This window comes from Amia ocellicauda, unplaced genomic scaffold (genome assembly GCF_036373705.1).
Source record: "Amia ocellicauda isolate fAmiCal2 unplaced genomic scaffold, fAmiCal2.hap1 HAP1_SCAFFOLD_29, whole genome shotgun sequence".
Classification (NCBI taxonomy): Eukaryota; Metazoa; Chordata; class Actinopteri; order Amiiformes; family Amiidae; genus Amia; species Amia ocellicauda.
In genome coordinates, this window is record NW_027102854.1 from 1,531,193 (window position 1) to 1,544,323 (window position 13,131).

General features: G+C 38.9%; 1 non-coding gene across 1 annotated transcript; it reads left to right on the plus strand.

Annotated features, from left to right (window-relative positions):
• The first annotated feature begins 10,334 nt into the window (after window positions 1-10,334).
• Window positions 10,335-10,449, plus strand: LOC136728231 (U5 spliceosomal RNA). The gene has a single exon (XR_010808596.1). It is a non-coding gene; the product is annotated as a U5 spliceosomal RNA (small nuclear RNA).
• The last annotated feature ends 2,682 nt before the right edge of the window (window positions 10,450-13,131 follow it).

A 13,131-nucleotide genomic window follows, 5' to 3' on the forward strand; every position in this document is an offset into this window, starting at 1 on the left:
ACAGAATGTAGAGAAGAAAATGTTGGAAGGAAGTTGGGAGAAAGACTGGTCTCCGAAGGAGCTCCGGGACTGGTGGAAGCAACAACAACCAGATAAGACAGAGAAAGGAATTGTGATATTGTGTCAGGTTGGTGAGAATCAAGAAAAGAAAATAACAGAAATGGAAGATCATCATAAACAGTAATGTGAATTGAGAGAAGAAGTTGTGAAAAATACGATAGAATTAATAGAACTACAAGGCAAATTAGAAGGGCAAGAAAAGTGGTCAGAAAAGGTGAAGGTGTAGGTGCGCGATGTGCTGCCGTGTTAGGAGCGCGTCGCGACACAGATCACTCCGAGGACGACAGGCCCGATTGGGATGATTTAGATCGCAAAGCATGGGAATATGAAAAAGGAGGTTTTGCTAGCGCTCCTCCCCCATATAATCCGGAATATAAATCAATCACTGATTTTGGTTATAATAATACATTGTATCCAGATCTGACCGCTCTGAAAACGGTCCCAGCTGCACCCATGCAAGTCAAAACTAGACAGAGTAAAGAGGAAGGTCAATCAATAGTCTATACGACTAAAACCCATGTCCCCTTCTCCCCAGGAGAAAAAGAAATGATATGGGCGTCCCTCCCAAAATTAAAACCAAACCAGGGTAACACAACTTTTTGGGATATTCTAGATGAAAAGATGGTTATTCACCTCCTTCACCCGCACGATGTACACATCATCGTGAAGGCTAAATGTCCGCCCAACATTTGGATACAGTTACTACGAGAATATCAGACCGGGGAGTGGGCTAATGTAGCCTCTACAGATGAGGAGGAAATAACAGAACTTTTTCACAATGGATCAAGAAAACTGAGATAGTGAAATAATGAAATAATCCAGTGGGATTATTTGACATTTTATTCTAAATAATCATAAGCTTAAATAATAAGTTATAAGGGCTGTTTGAGACACTGCAGGGTCAATAAAACATGCCACAGATCGGATATCTGAATTATCTTTAGATATCAATGTGTATGTGCTTTGTGTGTTTATGAATATGTATAGTTTGAAGGTGATATAAGGTAAATGTCTATGTTTTGGCAATCATTTTAGAATTATATTTAAAAATGTAACAACAGATTTATCATATTCATGAGGATCTTTGGCTCTATACAGAGTGCCTCAAGCATCAGAAATCAGAAAGAAAGACTATTATAAGAAAAGTAATCCAAAATATACATTGAATAAACAGATGGATAATAATAGTAATACATAAATAGTCATGGTGTCTCCACAAGAAGAACCAGAATTTGTTTGTTAAACATCATGTTATGGACAAGCTCTGTCAAAAGTCAAATTCAAGGAAACGAAAGGCTAGAAGAGAGCCTGGTGCAGCCCTGACAGCCTGTGAAAGCAGGAGAATGTAAACAGTCTGGTGACATGTTACAGTCTTTCAGAAAATGTTTGGTTATTGGTGCCTAGCATATAATACCTGAAATGAAAGTCAAAGTAGACCATGGTTTTAAGATGAGTGATGTAGGAAAAGGGTAAGATACCGCAGAAGTATAAGATTACAACTATAGAATAAGTAAGCTCAAGTAATATAAAATGCTTTACAGGAGAAAAGTAAGAATGGAAAGGAAGAGTAAAAGAGAAGGTGTCCTAGGATTATGGGAATCATTATTGAGATCAATGGCCTATTGGCTAATATTTTGTTAGGTACATATATGACTTCAATAAACGAATAATGGAGTGACATCTGTATAAATATAAATAAAACATATTGATAAAAAAACCTGAATACATTTCTTGTAAGAAATTAAGAATAGGAGAAAGAATAGCTGTTAGAATGCAGAGCAATGTTAACCAAAGTTGAAGAGGGTTTGAGTAAGTTGACGAGGGTCTGAGTAAGTTGATAAGGCTTGGGAAGCAGGAAAAGGCGAGTTTGATGTGTGTGAGACAAATGTGCTGCCACTTTTAGCACAGAGAGCTTCTGATGGTGATTGAATGAAACGTGGGAAAATAAATAAACTTGATGTAGGATAAATTAATAAATAATTGAATGAGATATGAGCCGCAGAGACCTCCCACATTGGAAAGTGGACTACAGCAGATAATCCTCTCCTCTCCCAGGGCAGGGTGATTAAGTGGGGACGCGTGTGAAGAGTGCAGGTGGACCCAGGTGAGTTGTGAAAGAAAGAAGAAACAAAAATAATAAGGCACGCGTGCAAACAATCAAAATAATACTAAGTGAATAACAAATTAAACAATAAAGTGAAAGATAATCAACACACAAAATAATGGCAATATAGAACCAAACAAAATACACAAGCCATATTGCATAAAGTGAAGTGAAATATAAATATAATAAGTAATGGTGATTAAGGAGCTAATTAACACCGTCCATGACATTTACATTGGTTGGGTGTGTGGATACCAGTAATTATTTTTGTTTTATTGAAATACAAAATAATTCTATTTTTCCGAAGTGCTGAACTTTAATACAGTCTAGAAAGATTAATATTTTTTGTCTTGGGCTATATTATTATTACCATAGTTTTTCTATTGTATAAGTATCTTGGAGTAGAGGCATAGGTGGGCATGTGGGCAGAGGAGTAGGAAGGCCGGTCAAGCAAATAAGCTTGGTAAGGTACGCAGCAGCAGCAAGCAGCCCCCACATCCAGCCAGCCAGCCAGTCTGGCTGGCAGTGACTGAGTGGTTGACAGACGGCAAGCAACGGAATGTACGTGCTCTGTGATGTCATAGCAGTCAGCTGAGAGAGGCTCGTGATGTCATCGCAGAGCTGGCAGGCTGGCTGGTTGGCTGGCGGACTGGCTGGCTCTGTGTGTGTGTGTGTTTGTGTGTGTGTCTGTTTTTCTGTTTGTCAGTCTGTCTGTCTGTCTCTCTCTCTCTCTCTCTCCCTCTCAATTCATTTGTATTGTCAAAAGCAATTGGACATACATACATTCATACATATATATATATATATATATATATATATATACACTCACCTAAAGGATTATTAGGAACACCTGTTCAATTTCTCATTAATGCAATTATCTAATCAACCAATCACATGGCAGTTGCTTCAATGCATTTAGGGGTGTGGTCCTGGTCAAGACAATCTCCTGAACTCCAAACTGAATGTCTGAATGGGAAAGAAAGGTGATTTAAGCAATTTTGAGCGTGGCATGGTTGTTGGTGCCAGACGGGCCGGTCTGAGTATTTCACAATCTGCTCAGTTACTGGGATTTTCACGCACAACCATTTCTAGGGTTTACAAAGAATGGTGTGAAAAGGGAAAAACATCCAGTATGCGGCAGTCCTGTGGGCGAAAATGCCTTGTTGATGCTAGAGGTCAGAGGAGAATGGGCCGACTGATTCAAGCTGATAGAAGAGCAACTTTGACTGAAATAACCACTCGTTACAACCGAGGTATGCAGCAAAGCATTTGTGAAGCCACAACACGTACAACCTTGAGGCGGATGGGCTACAACAGCAGAAGACCCCACCGGGTACCACTCCTCTCCATTACAAATAGGAAAAAGAGGCTACAATTTGCACAAGCTCACCAAAATTGGACAGTTGAAGACTGGAAAAATGTTGCCTGTTCTGATGAGTCTCGATTTCTGTTGAGACATTCAGATGGTAGAGTCAGAATTTGGCGTAAACAGAATGAGAACATGGATCCATCATGCCTTGTTACCACTGTGCAGGCTGGTGGTGGTGGTGTAATGGTGTGGGGGATGTTTTCTTGGCACACTTTAGGCCCCTTAGTGCCAATTGGGCATCGTTTAAATGCCACGGCCTACCTGAGCATTGTTTCTGACCATGTCCATCCCTTTATGACCACCATGTACCCATCCTCTGATGGCTACTTCCAGCAGGATAATGCACCATGTCACAAAGGTCGAATCATTTCAAATTGGTTTGTTGAACATGACAATGAGTTCACTGTACTAAACTGGCCCCCACAGTCACCAGATCTCAACCCAATAGAGCATCTTTGGGATGTGGTGGAACGGGAGCTTCGTGCCCCGGATGTGCATCCCACAAATCTCCATCAACTGCAAGATGCTATCCTATCAATATGGGCCAACATTTCTAAAGAATGCTTTCAGCACCTTGTTGAATCAATGCCACGTAGAATTAAGGCAGTTCTGAAGGCGAAAGGGGGTCAAACACAGTATTAGTATGGTGTTCCTAATAATCCTTTAGGTGAGTGTATATATATACATACATACATACATGCTAGAAAGTCATTACTATGTTATCTTAAAGGCTAACTAAGCAGAACATATATCATTATCGAACAGAGTTCATAGGTCTATACATGGTATTAGGGAACAGGCACGTAGGTCATTCTGTTTGACATTGTCTCCAAGGTTCTCATTGTAAATAACAAAGAGAAATCAAACTACCTTATGGCCTCCTGACCTTCTAGCTTGACCTTATCTTTCTTAAGTATACAAGAGAGAAAAACAGTTGTGAGAAAAGAATTTCTAACTTTCCTTCCACACATACATACATACATACATACATACATACATACATACAAACCAGAGGCATGCAAAAAAATATAAAGAGGAAGAAAATGTTGTATAGCACATACAAAAGGGATGGTGATGAAACAAAATACATAGAATATGTTGAGCTGCAAAGAGATCTTAAGAAAGGGATCAGGAAAGCAAAGAGGGAAATAGAAAGAAACATAGCTCTTGGAGCTACAACCAATGCAATGAGCTTTTTTCAAAATTACAACAGCAAGCGGTCAATTAAGGAGGAGGTGAAACAGATAAAGGGCAAAAATGGAGGTATCTTGGAAAACGAACAAGATGTGGCAAATATTCTAAATGAGTATTTCACAGAGGTTTGTACAAAAGAAAAAACAGATGACATGCCACAGGTTGACAATCAATCCAGTCAAACCCTAAGAGAGATCAGGATAAATGAGGAGGAGGTACTAAAGGGACTAGCAGAATTAAAATCAAACAAATCACCTGGGCCAGATGGGATATTTCCAACAGTACTTAAAGAAATGAGGGAAATTATGTATAGGCCGTTAACTCGATTATTTCAAATGACACTTAGAACAGGGGATGTTCCCACTGACTGGAAGACAGCAAATTTCATACCAATCCACAAGAAAGGGGACAAAACTGAGCCAGGAAATTACAGACCAATCAGTCTCACCTGCATCACCTGTAAAATGTTGGAAAAAATGATTAGACAGAAAATAGAGGAGCATCTCAATGAAAACCATATTCTTGGAGATAGTCAACATGGGTTTAGACGAGGCAGATCATGTCTTACTAACTTAATACATTTTTTTGAACATGCAACTGCAGCTGTAGATCACGTGAAAGCATATGATATGATATACTTAGATTTCCAAAAAGCTTTTGATAAGGTTCCACACCAAAGACTGATCCTCAAATTGGAAGCTGTAGGCATTCAGGGTCATGTAAGTAGATGGATTATGAACTGGTTGATGTATAGGAAACAGATTAGAGGAGTCACTTCTAACTGGAGTGAGGTTGTTAGTGGAGTTCCACAGGGATCAGTACTAGGGCCTTTGCTTTTTCTAATCTATATTAATGATCTGGACTCTGGGATACTTAGCAACCTTGTCAAATTTGCAGATGATACTAAAATAGGTGGCTTAGCAGATACAATCTTGGCATCACATGCTATTCAGAGGAACTTAGATAAATTCAGTTGTGGGCTGACACCTGGCAAATGAAATTCAATGTGGACAAGTGCAAGGTAATACATGCAGTAAAACAAAAATGTCCACTATAATTACACTATGGGAGGTACAGATCTAGATGAAGTAATGCATGAGAAAGACCTAGGAATCTATGTGGATTCACTTTCTCCATCCAAACAATGTGGGGAAGCAATACAAAAGGCATACAGAATGCTAGGGTATATCGTCAAAAGTGTAGAATTTAAGTAATGTTAAGACTGTACAATGCGCTAGACCTCATCTGGAATACTGTGTACAGTTCTGGGCACCACACTTCAAGAAGGATATTGCTGCTTTAGAGACAGTTCAGAGGAGAGCAACCAGACTTATTCCAGGTCTGAAGGGAAAGTCCTACTCGGAGAGACTGAGGGAACTGAACCTTTTCACCCTGGAACAGAGGAGATTACGTGGGGACTTGATCCAAGTCTTCAAAATCATGAAAGGTTCCTCAAACCAGAGGAGCTTTTCCAGATCAGCAGGGACACACGCACCAGGGGACAACAAATGGAAATTGGGCTTCAAGGCATTCAAGATGGAAAGTGGTAGAAGCTGAAAGTTTGGGAACATTTAAAAATAGACTGGATAGGATCCATGGATCACTTAGATATTAATGGACACCAAACGAGCATGATGGGTCGAATGGCCTCCTCTCGTGTGTAAACTTTCTTATGTTCTTATGTTCTTATGAATGTTCCCTAAGCATGTTTCAAATGTTCCCTAATTTATGTTACAAATGTGCCTTAGCACCTCTCTCTCTCTCTCTCTCTCTCTCTCTCTCTCTGTCTCAATTCAGTGCATTTGTATTGTCAAAGCAATTGGACATGCATACATACATACATACATATATATGGAAAATAAACAATATGTGTACATCTCTGCATTAATGGTGCCCTAACAGATGTGCAAGTTACATGACAGACAGACAGACAGACACTCACACACACTTTCACACACACACACACACACACACTTTCACAGACAGACAGACAGACAGACACACACACACACACACACACACACACTTGTATACCTGACACGTATAGAAGACTGGATAGGGAGATATAAATAGCAATGGGGAGACTCTTGTACTTGGTGTGGCTCTATCCATATAGTGGGGCCAGCAGCCACTTAGCAGGTGTAGCAATAGAAGCTCAGCCTGGGGAGACTGGATTTAGCATTTCCTCTCCATTTTGATAAGTATCCATAATCATTTCTGCAAAATACTTCTATGATACCTATGTATGTTTTTTACTTGTACTATATTATACTATCAAGTATCAGTGTACACATACAATGTGACCTGTTACATTAATACAGAGGCCACGGAAGGCCAGATCAGTAATAGCCACTGTCCCCTGATATTACACTTTTTTACAATCACTTTGGCACTCATTTCAGAACCTTGATGTCATTTTTCAAAACTCTAGACACAAAACTCACACCCGATGATCAAAATGCACATTTTTCAATTGCTTGGATACAATACACATCAACCTCAGATCATTTGTTCATTGAACTAAAATGATACAACTTAACGTCAAAGTATTACCATTTCAAAATGCAATTCACACATTACATCTGAGATCACTGTCTATTCATTTCATTACAAAGATCTAACTATCAATTGATACAGCTGCTCAAAATGATAAGTGACTGTTGCATTACTCTTAATTCATAGTTTTATGGAAACTGACGAACAGTATTCCATGTTTCGATCATGAAAGTTTCAGGATAATGAGATCCATTGACACCAATAACCGAGGAGCATGAACCAGTTGGACTACATTATCTATGGATGTAATATTTCATCATCATTCATCATCATGTAGCACTTTTCCACACCATGTTTTCAGTGTGGAAGGAAAGTTAGAAATTCTTTCTCTAATACCTGTTTTTCTCTCTTGTATACTTAAGAAAGATAAGGTCAAGCTAGAAGGTCAGGCCAGAAGGTAGTTTGATTTCTGCTTGTTATTTACGATGAGAATCTTGGAGACAATGTCAAACAGTATGATTGAAGTGCCTGCTCCCTAATCCATGTGTTGATCTATGAACTCTGTCCTATAATGATATAAATTCTGCTTAGCTAACTTTTAAGATAACATAGTAATGACTTTCTGATTATAACCAGCTCTTTGATTTTTGTGTATAAAAGCTCTGACTGTTAAAATGAAGGCAGAGCGACTTTGGGATCTTCTTGAGTCACTGTTCCTCTCCACGCTGCGTGTATTAAAGGCATTGCAACTAACGCTCCAACCTGGTTGAAGATGATTGTTCTTCCACATCAGATTTGACATTACTGTATGTATGCAGGCCCTTGTAATTGCTTTTCCAATACTGCCAACTGGTTATTGATGATTGATTTCACATTGTGGTACGAGTATCGAGTGAAATGAGTGCTATCCACCCCAGCAACACAGTGATAACATGGAGCCGGCAAGTCATCCAGGTCACAATAGAGGTCAAGCAGTGGGAGGAGGAAGACGTGGTGGTCAAAGGAATGGAAGGGGACATGCACCCCTTCTGAGAGGTGGTCGTGGGCCTCGTCATAGAGGAGGGCTTAGGCCTCACCAGAGAGGCAGCCATGGGCCTCATTTGAGAGGTGTTGGGGGAACGTGGTAGAGGACAAGGCCACGGACCAGACAGCGGCAGCAACAGCAAATAGTGTCCAGTGAAATCCGAGAAATAGTTGTAGAACATGTTGTAAATCATGGCATGACCATGACTGAGGCAGCTACAATGATTCAATCAAACCTCAGAATCAACTCAGGATCAACTGTGGCCTCAATCATCAGAAATGTCCGTACTGAGAAGCGGCAAGTCTTCAGCATGCACTAAACATTAGGCTACTCTCAATTGTCAAATGACTGTATACTGCATACCAATGTGTAGCACAGAGTATAGTGTGCCTTTTGAAAGAAATGCAGACAGAGTAAAGCAGCTGATGACTGAGTATGTTCAGGTATGTTCAGTTTCAAGATGCCTCTTGTGAAAAATGGTTGTGAGAACCTGAACCTGAACACAGGGCTGATGGAAATTTAGAAGTACAGTAATCAATCCTTTGTTTTGCTTTTTACACTAAGCCAGGTGAGGAACACTGCAGTTGACATTTTACTGTAGTTTTGTTCGTTTTTGTAGCTAATTATTTTTGCATGGATTCAAAGAAACCTATGGTGTGATTTGATTGTATTGCATCAATACATTTCAGATTTTGTTCAATGATTCCACTGTGTCTGTAGTATTCTCTCTACTAGTCCTTTTACAGTGATGTATTTATGTGTAGTACCATAATGAAACATGTATCACATATTTTGTACTACAATATTTAATGATTGTACGAACAACTACACAGTGAAACTATCGGTATCTTCTGTGTTACTATGTTACTATGGTATTTCATGATAAATGAGTTATTTGAACCAACAAGTCTGCAAGTGCTAGGTTTCTTTAAAGATATGAATGCACAATGCAATGTTTTGAACATTGGACAGCCTGTGTTACAAGTGATGACCGTTTTGAGTTTTGTGTCTAGAGTTTTGAAAAATGACATCAAGGTTCTGAAATTAGTGACAAAGTGATTGTAAAAAACTGTATATTCATCCTATTTAATGTGCTCTTTTAAAATGTACTTTTCTTTTTTATGTTGCCATTTCTGTTCTACCAATGTTTCAGTTGTTAGCCAAAGATTGACAGAGTACATCTCATACACACAGGCCAGACAGCAAAGATTTCTTTTTGAAATTCAATTACAAATGCTGCATGAACTCATCAATACGATTAGAGCTCCTGAAAGCAATATAACTAACTCACTCTACAGCATCTCATTAGCAGTGAAAAGAAACCAAGAAAGTTGGGACAGTCGACTGTTTACCACTATGTAACATCACCTTTTCTTTTAATAACACTTATTAAGCACTTGGGCACTGAAGACACCACTTGGTTAAGTTTAGCAAGCGGGATTTTCCCCCATTCATCCATTATGCATTTCCTCAGCTGCGCAACTGCACAGGGCCTTCGTTGTCTTAATTTGCACTTCATAGTGCGCCACACATTCTCAATTCGGAGACAGGTCAGGACTGCAGGCAGGCCATGCTAGCACCCGCACTCTCTGCCTATGCAACCATGCGCTTGAAATCTGGGCAGAATGTGGTTTGGCGTTATCCTGCTGAAAAATGCAGGTACGTCCCTGGAAAAGATGATGTCTGGATGGCAGCATATGTTGCTCCAAAATGTGTACATCTCTTCTGCAAAAATGGTGCCCTCACAGATGTGCGAGTTACATGACAGACAGACAGACAGACACTCACACACACTGTCACACCCACACACACACTTTCACAGAGAGACATATACACACACACACACACACACACACACACACTTTCACACAGAGACAGGCACACACACGTACAGACACACACACTAACTTTCACACAGAGACAGACACACACACACACACACACACACACACATACATACATACATATGGAAAAGAAACAATACTTTTATAAATCACAATAAGATGTAATAAAGTACAGAAAAACTAAATGTAAGAAAATGTGATCTTTAATACACACAAATATGTATGGCTGGTCGGATGCGTCTTGGACTCGGGTTCCTCTTCATTACGTATAACGCTTTTGCCTTTTGCTAAAGCTTTCCGTGGAGGGGATCGTGGGTGAGTTTGTACCATTCTTGGGGGGCTCTGCCTTGTTGGGGCGGAGCTGTGATCCAGGTGAACAGCAGATCGGGCATAGGTGGGCATGTGGGCAGAGGAGTAGGAAGGCCGGTCAAGCAAATAAGCTTGCTAAGGTACGCAGCAGCAGCAAGCAGCCCCCCCATCCAGCCAGCCAGCCAGTCTGGCTGGCAGTGACTGAGTGGTTGACAGACGGCAAGCAACGGAATGTACGTGCTCTGTGATGTCATAGCAGTCAGCTGAGAGAGGCTCGTGATGTCATCGCTGAGCTGGCTGGCTGGCTGGCTCTGTGTGTGTGTGTGTCTGTGTCTGTCTGTTTTTCTGTTTGTCAGTCTGTCTGTCTGTCTGTCTCTCTCTCTCTCTCCCTCTCAATTCAATTCATTTGTATTGTCAAAGCAATTGGACATACATACATACATACATACATATATGTAGCGTAAGGTACACTTATACATTTCAATTAAAGAAGTGAATTCATAGTATCACCTTATCACGAATCCTGGAGTCTTGTAGAACTCAATTTCTGTAATAATTGGACGCAGACACCAATTCCAAAGATATAAATTGTCAAATTTATTTAAAAACAAAGACTAAATGTAGCACTACACTAATTATACAAAAGGGAAAAACTAATTAAAATTCAACTCTAGATCAACAAATCAAAGACAAATCACTTCCGTGACCAAATCAAAGACCATGGGATCCCATAGGATAACACACAAATCGTTAAACAAAAAAGGTTATAAACACATTGACTACAATACCGGTTAGTAATTCTAGGAATCACTAAGAAACAGTTGAAAGTGCTAAATTGCAGTTTCAGAAGATGAAAAAAAACTGTAACTGATGGGATATGTAGTACTTTATACTCGAGTGGTCTATGCGATTACACCCTGTTGGTGTTATTAAGAACGCCAAGTACCAGAATGCAGAGCGGGACTGTTTTTTGTGCCGTGACTTGTCGGGGGAAAAAGGCGCAGAAAAAACGGACGAGAAGGTGAAGGTAGTATGGCGGTGATGCACGCGTTGGTGAAGTGGGAAAGCGGGGTCGACAAAGACTCTTACAGCGTGATTCCCACTGCTTGCTTTCGCAATTTTGATTTATTCAGCATTGCTGATGATGACGAAGAGACGACTCGAAACTTCAGAGCAGAGTGGAGAGACACGAACAAACCTCCAAAAGGTGGATGGCCTGTCCATGAAGCGCAGATCATTATGACTGGTAACAATGTTTATTTAAAAAAAAAACATTAAAGTCTTTACATGCTATTTGATATATACAATCACAGTATATTTGAAATGAATGTTTAAGTTATTAATGTGTTGTACTTCTAACATACTCTTATAACATGGTAGGTGGTGGTGAGGGCGCTAAAACTCGTCATACTTGACTGGCATTTGTAAGAACGATTTATTGTGTGTTGTGCTTTACAATAAAATCCCCCAAATCACAAAATAAATTAAACCAGATATAATTTAACTTCAGTTTTGATTCATTGTTGGCTGTTCATCTTAATTTGTGTGGTCAAAGCACTGTATTTTTATGACAAATAAATATAATCCCCAAATATCTGTGGACATAATGCAGGGTTTTATTTATTTTATTTTTATTTTAGGAAAAGAAGGCGAACTAAGAAGAAAACTTAATGACCTAACAAAAATGCCCTGTCCTAAAATGAAGAGAGTACCTAAACCAAACAAAAAACTTCAAATTTCAGATGATAGTGACCTTGATGAACCACAGTTACCGGTGAGATAATTACTGCAAATATTAAATAAATGTATTGCAGGATTGTTTTTTTTTAATCATATTCATATATATATATATTTTCATTTTAAACTCTTTTCCTCTCTGAATACAGCACAAAATAAGAAAGAAAACCGATGGAGCTTCAAGAATTAGATCCCGTCATATTCTACAGACATTTAAAGAGTCCAGTGAAGTTGAGCTACAGCAAAAAGTTAAGCAGCTCGAAAAGGAAAACACAAGACTTAAAAATGAAAACCAATGTCTTCGAAACCGTATGGTTGATGGTAAGTTTTTTTTATTTATAGCAAATAATTCCTTACCTTGATAAATGTTATTCTTCAGTAATTTAGATTCCAGAGTAATGTATTATAGTTGATCATACTGAAGTAATCTAGAACCACAATACAGACTCTTAATGTGCACTGTCTAATAGTTTAATAATACTGATTATTAAATAAAGTTTTTCAACATAACTTCATAATCCTACATTAATGACTATATGCATTACATTAGACCTGGTAATTCTTGTATTTTATCTTTTTTATTTTTTTCGTAGCTAATGTTAATGACCCACAAAAAGATCAGTTTGCCAATAACATAGAGCAAGTCTCTCAAGTATAATTGCAGGCATTGATGGTTTTGTTTTCACTTTGTATTAAATATATTACTAGAAATGATTATCATTTAATACTAAGGTTTTTTTCTCCAGAGATTCCAGACCTTTTGGACAATCTGAAAAAAATTGTAACAAAAGCCACATTTATCAGCAATGAAGACAAAAGTGTGTCACCATCAAGTGGTTCTGACAGCCCCACAGCAAATTGTTCTGAATCTGACAAAGAATCACCAAAACAGGTATAACACTCTTGGTCTACAATATTACAAAGACAAGGTAAAAATATATATATTGAAAACAAATATTGGTTGTAAACAATCTAATGATGCTACATTATCAGT